At 30.3% G+C, this 15667-nt stretch overlaps 1 long non-coding RNA gene and 2 pseudogenes across 1 annotated transcript; 2 read left to right on the top strand and 1 right to left on the bottom strand.

Annotated features, from left to right (window-relative positions):
• Positions 1–829: 829 nt before the first annotated feature.
• LOC149881685 (uncharacterized) lies at positions 830–4988 on the bottom strand (annotated as a pseudogene).
• Positions 4989–6545: 1557 nt separating this feature from the next.
• On the top strand, positions 6546–7831 carry LOC149881684 (uncharacterized). The gene is made up of 2 exons (XR_016445162.1): positions 6546–7595; positions 7678–7831. It is a non-coding gene; the product is annotated as an uncharacterized LOC149881684 (long non-coding RNA).
• Positions 7832–12871: 5040 nt separating this feature from the next.
• Positions 12872–15147, top strand: LOC149881683 (uncharacterized; annotated as a pseudogene).
• Positions 15148–15667: the final 520 nt, after the last annotated feature.

Here is a 15667-nt window from a genome sequence, read left to right as displayed (position 1 = left end):
CTAACTAATGGATCATACGGTTTTTACATAATATACCGTTCATCATGCAACTATATTACGAGGGCTTTTGTCATGTTGTAGAGGATGATTAAAGATCCAAAAGCTGTCATATGTGTTTTTGAAGACGTTAATAATAATAGAATAACGTTTTATAATAATGTAAAAGGAAGTAAATACAAAATTACCTTTTCACAAATATAACTTTAGAAAAACCATATACGCCAATCAAAATTGCAAATGTGACACTTGCCTTAAATACCTCTATAAAAAAATGTATAACATCTTTACAACATTAAACATATTTTAAGTCCTAAGCTTAGTAAGAAAACAAGTTTAAAGTTTAAAAATTATTAGATGAAAGCTTAAAAAATAAACAAAAAATAATATCATTAACTTTAAATAACAACATAATTAACATTAACTCTAATCAATTAAATAAACTTAACTCTAGACGACTAAATAACATTATAACTATAATTAACTAAAATAACCTTAACTCTAAACAACTAAATAAAACTAACTCTAATCAACTAAATAACTTTATCTCTAGGCAACTAAATAAAATTAACTCTGATCAACTAAATAACCTTAGCTCTAGACAACTAAACAACCTTATCTCTAGACAACTAAATAACTTTAATCCTAACCAACTAAATATTATTAACTCTAAACATTAAAATTAATAAGATTCACTCTAAAAAACAAATAAAATTAACTCTAAACAACTAAGTTAATGCCTTAGTAAACTTGCAAAATAGTGACACTCTAAATTGCTAAATTCTAAAAAAAAATTAAATTTTTATGCAAATAAATTACTGATGATATAAAACTATAAAGTTATTGAGCACTTTGAACAAAACCATTCAGCACTCTCATGCTCCAACACATATTCAGGTATATTTTCACATGCACGATGAAACCAGCATCCACATTTTTCACACTGTACCATATGCCTAAATTTAATATTTCTTTGAGTACAAATATAGTCAATTAAAACTTTAATAAAGGTGACTAGATAAAAATATAATTATAAGAAATGACTGATACAATAAGTCCTACGATACAATTATAGATAATTCACTAACCTATCTTTTACAAATTTATCTGAAGCCGTCCAGACTTGTCTGCAAACGCAATATAGATTAAATATAAACTTTTTTTCTTTGCAAAACATTGTTTTTTTAAAAGTTTTAGGAAACTCATTTAGATGGTTTTGCGAAATACTTTGAAGTAAATGCTTTCACATATCAACATCTTCAAATCCAATATAACATGGATTCAAACCAGTAAAAGCAATGTGCTTCACAAAGGCAAACCAGTAAAAGCAATGTGCTTCACAACAGGCAAATAGTGTAGATTGTGGCTTGTTTGCCAAAGCAAACAAGTCACAATCTACACCATTTGCCTGTTGCTGTACAGGCAAAACTTGTACAGTTAAAATGTCCTTGGTACACTGCATTATTGCACAAATTTGCCTGATGATATGATTTTTGAGTTTACCATGAAACATGCTGTCTAGAATGTAGAATGCAAGACAAAGTTTATAGATCAACTAAATGAAGATTAGAAGATATCCTCTGACAGAGGTAACCCAATTCCATTTGCAACTGAAATGCTATCACTGTGAACTGCTGCAGCATTGCGCCTCTAACTTATGGAAGCTTTCAAACTGTAACAGCTTAAGAAGTTTGGGTTGGTAAGGTAAATAAAGTTTTATTTAGAACTTGTGAATAGTAAAAATTGACAAAAATGGATTTTAGTTAAGACCATTATAAATAGTTTGAAGAATCTCGTGCTAATCAAAGCCATTCTTTGGTAACTATGGTAATAACTGGTAAATGACTCATTTATCTAAGTATAACTGTACAACTTAACTTTTTTCAAAAAAAATTCCAAGTTTGTTTGTCTAATGTTGTCTTCCAACTTCGAATAAAGTTTTTTTTCGAGTTTATGACAAATAGCTTTTTAATTTTTTTGAAGGAGACATAACAGAGATCAGCCATACATGAGCCGGATCCTAAATAAGTTGTCTTAAGCTTTTGTTCATCATCAGCTTCGCCTTCTCTAGTGGTATGCGAGCTTTGAAGAAAAAGTTCATCCTAAGAGGAAGTGTTTTTTGGTTCTAATGGAAAGTTCAGTGATCCTCTAATTTATCATGCTAGATCTTTTCAAAATTTTACATCTTTAAGAATACTAGTTTAATTAAAATCTTGTGCTTGATCCACCAAATGGATCATTTTTGGACAGTGTGGATATGCACTGTCACCAATTATAAATATTTGGTAATCCAGATTGGTAATCCAGAAAAGAAGTCTTCCTTAACATCATCCAGTTGCAAAATCAGAGCCTAGTTGTGCACTCAATTCTTGAGTGACTTATTAAAATTCCGATAGAAAATAAAAATAAAATGCCATTCGTCACTTTTCAAGCTGCCAAAATCAAACAATGTTAAAATACAAATAGGCGAAAATAAAAAGACTTCAAAGCCCAAAACAACGAATCTAACATTAAAGGTCAAAACTTCTAGAGACAAACATAAATGCGTAGGGATTTACAAAAGTCAGTTTCAAAGGAAAGGTTAGGTTAAGATTACGAGAAGGTTATGAAAGAGTAAGAAGTGGGAAAGAGAAATTACAGTCAAAGGGGATGTACGGGCAGGAGTACAGGAGTTAAAAGATATTTGTTGGATACATCGTTTTTAATATGGACTTTAGACAATTGTCAATGATGTTTTTATTTTTAATTTGACTAACTTTCCATTTATTTATTTGTCAAGAAATAAGTTGAAACTGTTCATTACCACCACAAGACAGCTAAATAGGCGAGGAGGTTCTCTTCATTCGAGTGGTTGCTTTCATTATGAACATGGTAATTGCTGTCAGATCATCAATGCGTGTATTCTGCTGGAGAACTAGTGCTTCTTTTTGATTCTTGAAGACTGAAATAAGTGATAAAGATTTTGACAAGTATTATGTGGTGGCTGCAGATAAGTGCCATGCTAGCACAAAATTCTTTCTCAAAAGTAGAAAAAGTGGACAACTGTGGGTCCTCTCCTGCAATCTTCATTTGTTTTGAACTTAAAAGAATACGAATCGCTCTCCGACGAAAAGCTCTCCATTGGCAACAGTGATAAGTACAGTATTTTGTTTTTAAAGTGATTTGTTTCAATATATAAAGGAAATATGAAAGCGTGGCTTTTAAAAGGAAATATGAAAGCGAGGCTCCTAAAAGGAGATTGAGAAGAAAAGAGAACAAATGGTAGGTAATACGACAACTTTTTTTATCATTAAATCAAATGAACGTGCAAGCAGATGGTAAGCGCAATTAAAGTAATGTGGAAAAAGTAAAAAATGATGACAGGCAAGACGAACGTAATAACCCTGATAACGAGGCAATCTACACGGATGCTTCAAGTGAAATTCGTGAAATTGCAAATGTTATTTAATACCTAAGTCCAAGCTCAATACATTTGTGCTTAGTAATGAGCTTTGACTCAGGTCATTTTTTAAACTAAATTTTTCATAAATTAAATAGTCTCAAATCTCCCAACAAACAACTCTTTCAACTACATTTTTGGATTTTTACTGATGCTATTGGTAACTTCATTTTTTATGAAAAGTGGTTACTTAAAAAAAATATTTTATCGTTGCTTAAAAAATTATTTTACTATGGCTCATGTTTCGTGTAATTAGAATTTACGTTGTATGCAATTAAAGAACACTTGGTTTTTCATTGTTAAAATACTTTATTTATAAACTTTCGATTTTCATTATTATTATATTTTATCACTTTTCAATTTACTCTTTATTTTTTTCATTAAACAAGTTTTATTATGAAAAAGTTACTTGTCCTATGCAGAGGATCCAAAATCGAGAAAAACCGGAGTCGAGAAAAATCGAGAAAAAACTCCGTCGGAGTCGAGAAAAAATCGGAGCTTCGATAAAACTTTGTTATAAATTAAAAAATTAAACTATCTAGTTGATAATTAAACATTGTTCTTATATTTAATTTTTTTATTTTTATTTATTTCGATTTATAATTTATAATAAATTTTTAAAAAAATTATATTTTTATATTCCTTAGTACTTAAATATTTTTCTTATCGCAATCTTTTAACGAACAAGTTTTATCTAATAAATGGCTTTCTAACCAGCATCGGTTAGGAAGAAGGCGTGAACTTTCAGTTAAATGCCTTCCGCGGTGCTCTGTAATAAAGACTTCTTGGGGTACCTATAGTAAAAACTAAAAAAAGAATATTAAAAAAGTATATATTCTGAAGATCTTTTAAAGTAATATTTTAAAAAGATGAAAACATTTATCATTTCATCAGAAAGCGAACTACGAAACTTTGTGACAAATCTGGAAGACGAGGAAAAAACTCTTTTTGCTTCCGAGGAAGTTGCTTGAATTCTGTGGATGGCTAGTTCAAATTTCAAAACTGCTTCTGATTTCACACCCGTTACTTCGTATTCTTTTAACTGATCGGTGAAGGTCTTGACTTTTTTTGGCTATTTTGCTGTTAATTGATTTTGATATAAAACTTCTTGAATTTCGACAAAAAAAGATGTCGATTATGATGGTTCTTCTTGTTTGCTTTTAGCGCGATCATCTGATTTTGTTTGGAGACTATTTTCTTTTGTTGCAAATAGTTGATCAAAAAATTTTGCAGCATAAACTTGTGTATATTTTTTGGAAGCGTAAAAAAATGTGTAGTTTTTATTTTTAAAAAAATTGGGATTGTGCAAATAACGACTTAATGATACCAACATAATGTTTTTACGATTTTCGTATCTGCAGATTAACGCCTCTGCAAAATTAGAACTGATGTCAGTTTCTACAACCTTCAATTTCCTTACTAAGGTTTCCATAATGATGTCACACTCCAAAATTGTTGTATTTGGTTTTTCCAATCGAACTGCAGCGTCAGCAATGACTTTCAATAAGTCAGAAAGCGATTTTAAGAAATCCAAGTCAATATCATCTAACATGTTTAAGCAATTTAGTCCTTCGAGTGTTTTTTTTTACAGCTTCTAAGCAGTCCAAAAATCTTTTGATTATCTGAAAACACTGTTCCATCTAGTGCGGTTGTTGAGCAATAGTCCTTTTTCATGCGAAGATCCGTAAACTTTGTGTATTTATTCTTTTAAAAACTTCATATCGAAAAGATGAATATTTTAAAAACTTAATTAGTATGCGAAGTTTCTGTAGACTTTTTTCGATATTTTCTTCATATTCAATCTCATTCTCCGAATAGTCAATAAGAAACTTTCCTTCAGTCTCTCCATCTGTTTCTGTTTCAATATCCGATTCAGTTTCTTTGTTCACAATTTTGCGACAACCTTTTTTAGCGTATAGCAAATTACAAACACTCAAATGAATTGAATGATTCTGACAGATTTTATGTGGAAACTTAAACATCCCACCCAACATAAGACGACTTTAAGACGTATGTAACTTGTCTTTAACTCGTCTAGACGTCTACAACTAGTTAAAGACGTGTTTAAGACGGCTTTTCAACACCTCATTAAGACATCTTCCAACAACCAGTTTAAGATATCCTTAAGACATCTTGACAAGACGTCTCTCGAAATAACCAGTTTAAGACTTCTTTCGGAATAACCAGTTTAAGATGTCTTTCAGAATAACCAGTTTAAGACATCCGTGAGACATCTTAACAAGACGTCTGTCGGAACAACAAGTTTATGACGTCCGCAAGCCTTCTTAACAAGACGTCTGTCGGAACAACCAGTTTAAGATGTCCTTAAGACATCTTAACAAGACGTCTTTTGGAATAAGCAGCTTAAGATGTTTTTAATCGTGGAAGTATTAGAGATGGACGTGCAAAATTTTTGTTTTTTTGCAAACCATGCTAGTTGCGCATTCTTAAAAATCTATTGTTATAAACAATAATATTTTAAGAAATAACGCGGATGATGAAAAGAAATTGAGATCATTTACTTGAATACATTTATAACTTGAGAGGTAATAGTTAATACAAAATATCAAGAAGTTTTGTAGCTACCTAGAGCACAATGGCTCCATGTTTAGTGAACTACTCCATCTGGTTTATGAATATTAATGAATTTTCTATTTCGGCTTGCTCCATTAGACTTTATAGTCCTTAGTTTAAGTCCAATGGAAAATATACAGTTAAGGATAAATAACTTATACATAAAATGAATATAAATACAAGAAAGAACAAATAATTTGTCACAGTTTTAAAGAATTTAGCAAAACCAGTTTATGGCAAACCGTAAGAATAACTTAGTATTTAAAATTAACATAACATGATTTACCAGCTATATATAAACTAAATTTTATTTGACAAAAACTAATGGGTTGTTATGTGCTTTTTATAATAAATGAAATAATATATGAAATATGAAAAACGAAAACATGAAAAATCTGGCGCATTTTGCAAGATAGTTATAAATTTGAATAACTTTTTAAAAGATTTTGCATTATCAAATAAGTTAAAAAATACCCATTAGAAAATGCACCTACCAATAAACAACTCACAGTGGAATATATATTGGGGAGCTTATAGAGTAGTCGACGCAAAAAATGGCGGCATATGGGAATAAATCTTAAAAATTACATAAATTTAAGGCTGGTGAACGAAGGACCAAGGAGTTGAATGAAACCAGATCTTGACAAAAAATTATACTTAAGCTTTTTTATGTTTCGCTATACTTTTTTTAGTCATTTTAAAATTGTTTTTACAGGTCTATTTTATCATTGACAGACTTTGTTTACACGAAAAAACGTGTCCAAATTTACAAATGTTTATCTTGAAAAAATTATAAAATCTGTTCGTGCCGACAACTAATTTCCTTTACCTTGGAGTAATTTGTTTAATAATTTGTCAACACGTGAAGTAGTTACTTTATCCTGAACAGTCTTATTAAACAAATACTATGAAAGTTTAAACTAATACTAAAAGTTTAAACTATAATAATAAGTTGCACGTCCATCTCTTATACGTCCATGCTTTAATTCCTTCCTTAATTGAGTCTTTAATTACGTCTTTAATTCCAATTGCGGAAGAATGACAAGAATTGTATGGTTTATAAAGTTATGCGGACAATTTTATCTGACAATAAAATCAGTTGTACACAGTGTTAAAGTTAGAGCTTTTTTCTGTGATGCCCCAGGAAGATCATTTTTAAAATGGACTGTTGCGCTCATACTGGATATTATTCTTGTGAAAGAGGCATTATCAAAGGTTCTTAGGAAGGAAGGGTAGTGTTAAATGAAGAACAAAAATTTGGAAGCGGACAGACTACGATTTTAGCTGCCAGTCGTATAAGCAACATCAGAAATATGTCTCCTCTTATAGCTGCTGGTTTTAAATGTGTTTTTCCGGATTTCTGCCTCGACAATATGCAAAAGACCAACTAATAATTCAAAAAAATTTTGAATTATTTCGTTAAGGTCCTACGGCTAGGTTATTACAAGCACATATTTTACAGATTTCTGAGAAACTAATTGAATTTAGAAATTAGATTGTTCACTAATGATTAATTTCAACATGGATCTACAGAGAGGTGGAAAGAGAAGTTTTAAAGAAACCCACCTTTACAAATGTGTAATTGGTAAGTGTCTTCGAATGCTGCTTTCCAAAAAAACAATGATTTTCTTGACCTATTATTTTTTTTATTAATTTTCTCTTTTTAGCGACTGTTCGAGCGACATATCCAAAAGAATTGGAGAAGACTGTCCATAAATTAATTCAGAACATGTTAAAAACGCACCAGCATTACGAAAATCTTATTAAAAATATAATCATGTACTCTTTTTTGTGGATGCTGTGAAATATTTCTATAGTAAATCATGTCTTTTTTTTTCATTTATTGCATTTTGATAGTTCATATTTTTCACACCTTCCTATATTCAGTCACCACCTTTCAGTCTCTTTCTAACACAATATAAAAATATATGTTTATATTGTATTGGAAGGAGACTAGAAGGTAATATATATATATATATATATATATATATATATATATATATATATATATATATATATATATATATATATATATACACACGTCTTTTTAAGCCGTCATTAATACGTGTTAAATAAGGCAACTTTAAGACGTCTTATATAAGACGACTTACTGTGTTTCATTTGAGACCAGTTTAAGCCATCTTCAATACGTGTTAAATAAGACAACTTTAAGTCGTTTTAAACAAGACGATTTACTGTGTTTCATTTGAGACCAGTTTAAGAAAACTCTAAGATGTCTTAAATAAGGCAACTTTAAGACGTCTTATATAAGACGACTTACTGTGTTTCATTTGAGACCAGTTTAAGAAAACTTTAAGATGTTTTAAATAAGGTAACTTTAAGATGTCTTAGATAAGACGATTTACTGTGTTTCATTTGAGACCAGTTTAAGACAACTCTAAGATGTCTTAAATAAGGTAACTTTAAGACGTCTTAGATAAGACGATTTACTGTGTTTCATTTGAGACCAGTTTAAGACAACTCTAAGATGTCTTAAATAAGACAACTTTAAGACGTCTTAGATAAGACGACTTACTGTGTTTCATTTGAGACCAGCTTAAGACATCTTTAAGACCAAATCAAGACGTCTTCAATTTGTCTTTAAGACGACTTGTTGTTGGGTGGGATGGTACCCAATTTCACCATCCAGCTACAGCCATCCGTAGTTTTACCTGCAACATCTTCATCATCTATACCGAATTCTTTTAATTTTTGCATTATTAAAATGTTTAATGTTTCGGCAGAACTAGGAGACGGCAATTTCACCATTCCTAAACAATATGTTCGGTCGCGATGAACATTTAAATTGTAGTATCTTCTACCTCTATTGCTACACCATTCGTCACCTGTTAGTCCAAATTTTTCTCCTTTTGCTTTCAATGCAGCCAGTTCAGCGATCATTAAACATTTTTTCTGAAATTGTGGACGCTGACTTGGGCAAACTATGCCCATAATTTTCAAAAAGCATTCTTAGTGTTTCAGATTGAGTTATGGACCTAATCGAGTATCCATCAAGAGCTGTCAACTTGGCAAGAAGATAGTTTAACGATATCTTAGTCAAAACTGGTCTGGAACTGGGTGGTTTTCAGTCTATTTTCTCGCAACTTTTGATGTGACTAATTAGGCTGTTTGTGCTGCTTCCTGGACAAGCGATTCTTTTATGGCATTTTTTGCAATCTCCGTATTTCTTATCATTTACTACAACTTTATCAAAGTATTTCCACGCTTCCGAAACCATTTTTCTTTATAAAAGAATATTAGACTTAAGGTGGAGAAAATTATTTTGATCATACGGTATACGACATTATTGTAAAAAAAAAGTATTATATGTTTAAAACTTACCTCGTTATTTTAAGACAAGTTTTTGTATATATTGTAAACAATAATCTTGACTTTTTTTTGTAAAGATAAACTACTAAATAGTTAAAATACATTAACTAATATCACACACGCATAATATTTTAAAAGTTACTGTTTACAATATCTTTGCTTAAAAATTAAAAAATTTTTTACAAAAGAAGATTACTTTATTATGCATTACATTTTATTATACCGCAACTGATTTTTGTGGATTTAAAAACTTCTATTATTAAAAAGATACTATTATAATCAAAAGAGTTTCTGAAATAGTGCAATGGAAAAGTACGAGTATGTTTTATCATATGGTTTGGAATAGAATAAGCTTTTTTTTTGAGGTTTTTTCCACCACCACCACCTGTCCCACTGTGCATTACTAATTGCTTTGCGATGTAAATTTGTGTTGATATTGAACAAAGAGAACACTTATATTTTGAAAACAACATGAACTATTGTAAAAGCAGCGTAGAAATAAAATAAAAATTTAATTATTTTACGAGTAAAAATTGATATTTTCTAAAAACCTTGTCGAAGTTCCGTCGAGGTTTTTCGATTTCTCTCGAACTCCGAAACTCTGAAAAACCGAGAAAATTCCGACGAGACGGAGTTCCGAATGGATCCATTGGTCCTATGGCGTAGTTTGTTTTTTTTCTAGGTATTATTTTGCATGAACACCCTAGTCTATACCCATTAAAATTATACGACCGTTAATGACACTATTTTCAATATCAAAATTCGAACTTTACATTTTTAAAATAAAAGTTCAAAAGCCGGAAAAGATATTTATTTCCAAAATACATTCAAAAAGAGTTTCAAAGATGATGCACGAAATGTGACCGAAAATGATTGATGTTTTCTTATTCCACAAGGAAAGTTGGGAACTCAACAGGCCAAGTTATAAATGATAAAACAATTTACCCATCAAAAAGACAAATATTGTCTGCAGAATCAGCTTTAACATCAACATCTGATGACGTTGTGCCAGCTCTTGTTGGGTACAGCTTATCAGTTGTCAGCATCACGTTCTAGAAAGAATTCTCTGACAGTTAATGGACGAAAAAATTGATAGTAAGATGACGCCTCAAAATATTGAATACCCGTTTGCCTCAACTGGTGAAATACTTATGCGGAATTGAAAAGATTATGAATTGAACAGAAGAAACCATAAACAAATCAGACTGGATAAACTTTTTTAAATTTATGCAAAATAATTAAAATTATTTTATTACATAAAGAACTTAGGTGTAAAATTTATATAATCACATTTGCAGAAGAACTTATAAAGAAACATTTAGTAATTTAAAAAAACGTAAAGTTTTTTAATTTTGACATTTATTTTCTCCACACTTTCGTTCAATCTCTTGGAAATAAATAAATCACTTGGAATCACTTGGAATCACTGGGAATCACTTGATAATACAACTACTTTTAAGTTGCACTTGTTTAAAATTTCAATAGGGGAAATGGGGGAGCTTAGGATAAATGGAGTGGTTTTTTAATTACAGAATTTGGACAATTATTAGCAATGCTTTTAACTAACTTCTCCTGGGTATCTCCTAGAAACTCGAAAAAGTAAAGGAAAAGCATTTAGACACAAGACTTGGTGGCTACACAAGCCCCGCTATGATAACCTGACACACCTGGGTTAGGTTTTGCGAAGTAAATGAAGGAATCATTTATATACTCAGACTACTCTTATTAAGATAAAATAAATTGGAAGGACCAAAATAAAACTCAGTATTTTTATTTAAAACATCCTACCGTGTAATTTAAAAAACCTACCGTAAATTTAAATAATCTACCGTAAGATAAGTAGCTTGGTTTAAAGAGCCATTGATAATGGCGGATCATGGTTATTCTGTTGCAGAAGTTAAAGAATAAATGAAAACATTTTATAGCGTTTGCATAACTGCAGCTTTAAGAAAATTTTACATGTTTTTTTGAACCCGAAAAAACCCTCGACGAAAAACTTGTGTATGCAAATAGTAAGTTTTTTCCTTCAAATGTTTTTTAGAGTGTCATTCTTGGTTTTAAGACTTGGTTGTTGTATTGTATTTAAATAACTGTTTATTTGTTAAAAGCTAAAAAGAATTTACAACTTCAACTTTGATTATAAAAAAGAATTAAAATTGACTAGCAATTGCTCAATGAGCTTCAATGATTGAGTTTTATAGTTTTGTAATAACTATAAAACTCAGTTTGGATATCTTTCAGGAATAATTTTTTTTTTTTTAATTTTATTTTTAATATATCCACTTTGTTTTGATATTTTTTTTACAATCTAACTTACATTTGTGTATTTCTTATCTAATCTTTTTAAAATTAATTTATTATAAAAGCGTCTCTATAATTTAATCAATATAGTTACTATTTTTTATATGAAGGCCCCCCACAGAGGGGTTTGAGTTGAGACATTTGATCGATAAAATTTACGAAGTGTCTTCGTAGAGCACAATGCACTCTACGTAGCCATAAGCTGCTCAGAGCGCAATATTGTACACGCATGCGCAACTATTTTATTATAACTGCGATTTATATTTCACAATAAAGCTGGTTAGATAGGCGGTTAGGGTAAGGGATAGGGATAGGGATAGGGATAGGGATAGGGACAGGGATAGGGATAGGGATAGGGATAGGGATAGGGATAGGGATAGGGATAGGGATAGGGATAGGGATAGGGATAGGGATAGGGATAGGGATAGGGATAGGGATAGGGATAGGGATAGGGATAGGGATAGGGATAGGGATAGGGATAGGGATAGGGACAAGTTAGGGAAAAATTTTTTTTTTTTAAAAATTTAGCGCATGCGTACAAAGTATTGCGCTCCGAGTAGCATATGGTTGCATAGAGTGCATTGCGCATTTAGTAGTAACGGCCTAAAATTTAACCACCGATATTTTGATTTCCCGTTAGTAACGAATAATAACGAATTAAGTACAGACTTATATCAGCCATTTGAAATGAATCGAATAAAAACTGATTTTTATATTTAGACCTACAAAGTTGTAAGAATCCAGAAAACTTTTTGAATACCAAGCGTGTATTTTCAATACCAATAATAATATTCATACGTGTATTACATTATTTGAAATTCATACGTGCATTACATTATTTTAAATACGTGTATTACTTTGTTTACATTAGGTTAGATGCATTACATTATTTGAAGGGGTCAGGGCAAAAACAAGGGATGTCAGTTTTTGAAAATTTTGAGATTTTTTTATTGACATGTTATACAAATCATAGGCTAAATTCTATATTGAATTTGAAGCAAAAAAATTAAACTTAAAGGGCCAATTTAGGGATTAAAGAATACCCCTGCAACGTAAAAACAGGGAATGTATTGCTGTTGAAACCGTAAAACCAGGAATGTCAAATATTTTTTGTTTCGAAAAGGATAAATACGGCCAAAAAAATAATAGCAGACGTACATCCTGAAATCACAAAAAAAACGTAGAAAAAGACAAGTTAATGGCAGAAAACGAGATAGTAAAAAAAAATAAAAACTTTCAAGTTTTTGGGGCCATATAATGGGCGAATCTTGTAACTGCATTCGTTTAAAGTGTTTTGAAGTTATTAGTTTGCAAGATAGACAAACAATTTTGGACAAGTTTAATCAAATGTCATGAAAAAGACCAACAGTATGCTTTTTTGACATCGATTATAACTCCAATGGAAGTGAGACTAAGAAGGACTAGAATATGAAGTAAAGAGAAATATTTACACTGCTATTCTTATCAATATCATTTATTAACAGCAAGAGACTCCTTTGTAAAAATTCAAGTTTGTTATAAAGCGTTTCTTTCTATATTTAACATAAGCAAATCTAGACTTGAAAGAATACAGAAGGTGTTAACAACGACTGGTAAGTAGTTGTACATTTTCATAAAGCAAGTAATTTTTTTTCAAAACATTTTCAGGTTACACAGAAACTTATTTATTGGCAAGTTAGTGCAAAAGCAAAGTCAAAACTACTAAAATAAGTTGTCAAGTATATTATTAAATAATGTTTATTGGATTATGATTAAAAAAATGTTCATAAGTTTTTGGTATGATATACCACCATAAACCAATGAGCATATATTGGATTTTTATTTTTAATTTATAATAAAATTAAAATAATTTAAAGTTTCAGAATATTAATATAAAAATGTTTTTCAGCCTAGAAATCATAATCGTCATTTCCATTTTCCACTTTCAGTTTTGGTTCTTTCAGTTTAAGAATTGGTTTGCTCTTTTTTTTAAATTCTTTTAAAACATGTTACTTTTTTTATAGGAACGTCACCCAAAGTTGAAAGAAGGAAACACATGAACCGTCCTCGAAGTTTTACAAAAGACAAAAATGAGAGGATCATAAATCATATCCGATCTTTTAGAGGGCAGTAGTCTCATTACTTTCTCAAAGATTCTAAGAAAAGTCTACCTTCCTGCAGATCTTAATCTTAGCAAGATGCATGCAATGTATTTAGAAAGTCGCTCAGGTGAATCCTGTTCAAGAGAAAGTTATAGGGAAGCAAAAAAACAAAACAAAAATTTATTGTGGCTGATTTTTGAGCAATATTTATAACGTTGTAGGCAGTTCTTATTTATCTTAATAATATCAAATTTTATTAGTATTATTTTCTTTTTATATTAAGATGAATATTTAATAAGAAGCTTAACATTGTCTTTGGTTACACAAGAAAAGACACATGTTTGACATGCAATAGATTTCAAAAAGATTTGTCAAATAGTCATCCTCAATATGAACTAGAAAAACTTCTAGCTGAGTGAGAGCTTCACTGGAGGAAAGGAAAAATTTTTTATGAAAAAAAAACTGCTGTTGTACACAGTGCACACTCTTTGATCTGGTTTGCTGTAATTGCGTTTGATTTTTGGAAGAATTCCTTACCCTAATATTACAACCAATGACTCATATTACAAACGAAAACTTTCTTTGTATACTTTTAATATACATAATCTGGGAGCTAGTATGGTTTACCTTTTTTCCTATGATGATACAGTAGGAAAAAAAGGATGGAATGATGTAGCATCAATGTTGTTGCACTACTTTATTGAAATCCTGTCTAAAGAAGTCACTCACCTTCAACTCTTTTGTAATTCATGTCCTGGACAGAATAAAAATTGGACTCTGCTATGATTTCTTCACTACATGGTCAATCAGAAAAAAGATTTGAAAATATTAAACTATCTTTTCCTATCAGAGGACACTCTTACATGGAATGCGATCGAAACATGATCGTAATCAATCAAAAGATTCATATAGACACTCAAGCTGACTGGCCTAGACACTTTGAGGATGCAAGAAAAAGCCCTTCTCCTTTTCATATAATTTCAGTTGAAAACTTCTCCTTTTCATATAATTTCAGTTGAAAACACCATGCTGCTAAATATAGAAAAGCGTATTAAAACTTTATATTTTACCTCATCTCCAATTCAAACTCAGTCACTTTGAGAAATTGTAATTTCAATAGATAAAATAATTTACAGAGACCCAGATAAAATAATTTACAGAGATAACTCAAATAAACCATTCCTTGAGGCTACTGTCAAAAAACTAATTAAAAAGAAGAGAATATTGTTGGAGCCCCTTCAGCCTTTGAACAGAGTCCTCATACCTATTTCGTCAGCAAAGTATAAAGACCTACAACATCTCAAACTCTTTTGCAAGCTTGATGCACAAGAATTTTATGACCATCTTCCGTATGAAAGAGATGGTCAATCATCTCCTGTAAATGATTACTCTGACTTTGATGAAGAAGAAGAAATTGAATTGTGAAATTTAAATTTAATCTTTGTTTTTACTTTTTCATTGATTGTATATTTCTTTTAAGGGATTTTGTAGATACGTCTATTTATCGATTTTTGTTTATTGATGCTGAGCTGATTAGTTTTTTAAATATATATATATCTTATATTCTTGTTACTATTCTTTGAAATGTATAAATTCATTGAATACATATATTCGTGCGTATATATATATATATATATATATATATATATATATATATATATATATATATATATATATATATATATATATATATATATATATTCTTAATATATTCTTATATATTCTTTTTTTAATATTCTTTTGAATATTCGTTGAAATAAAAAGTAACTTAAAAAAAAGATAATATTAGTTTGTGAAAGGATATTAGAGCTTAAATCGCTGAAAGGTAACTCCTCCGTAAAGTAGGGGGAAGGGGGGGGGGGGGGGAAACAAATTTTAAAAGTTGAAAGTTTTCAAAACCCTGTTTTTTGTGTGAACTAGAATAAGTGATTTTTGTTAAACATTG

This window comes from Hydra viridissima, unplaced genomic scaffold (genome assembly GCF_058129835.1).
Source record: "Hydra viridissima isolate aposymbiotic clone 2 unplaced genomic scaffold, HvirCarnegie_v1 scaffold_11, whole genome shotgun sequence".
NCBI classification, from domain to species: Eukaryota; Metazoa; Cnidaria; class Hydrozoa; order Anthoathecata; family Hydridae; genus Hydra; species Hydra viridissima.
The sequence above is the reverse complement of the archived record's forward strand: the minus strand, read 5'-3'. Positions and strand labels throughout refer to the sequence as shown.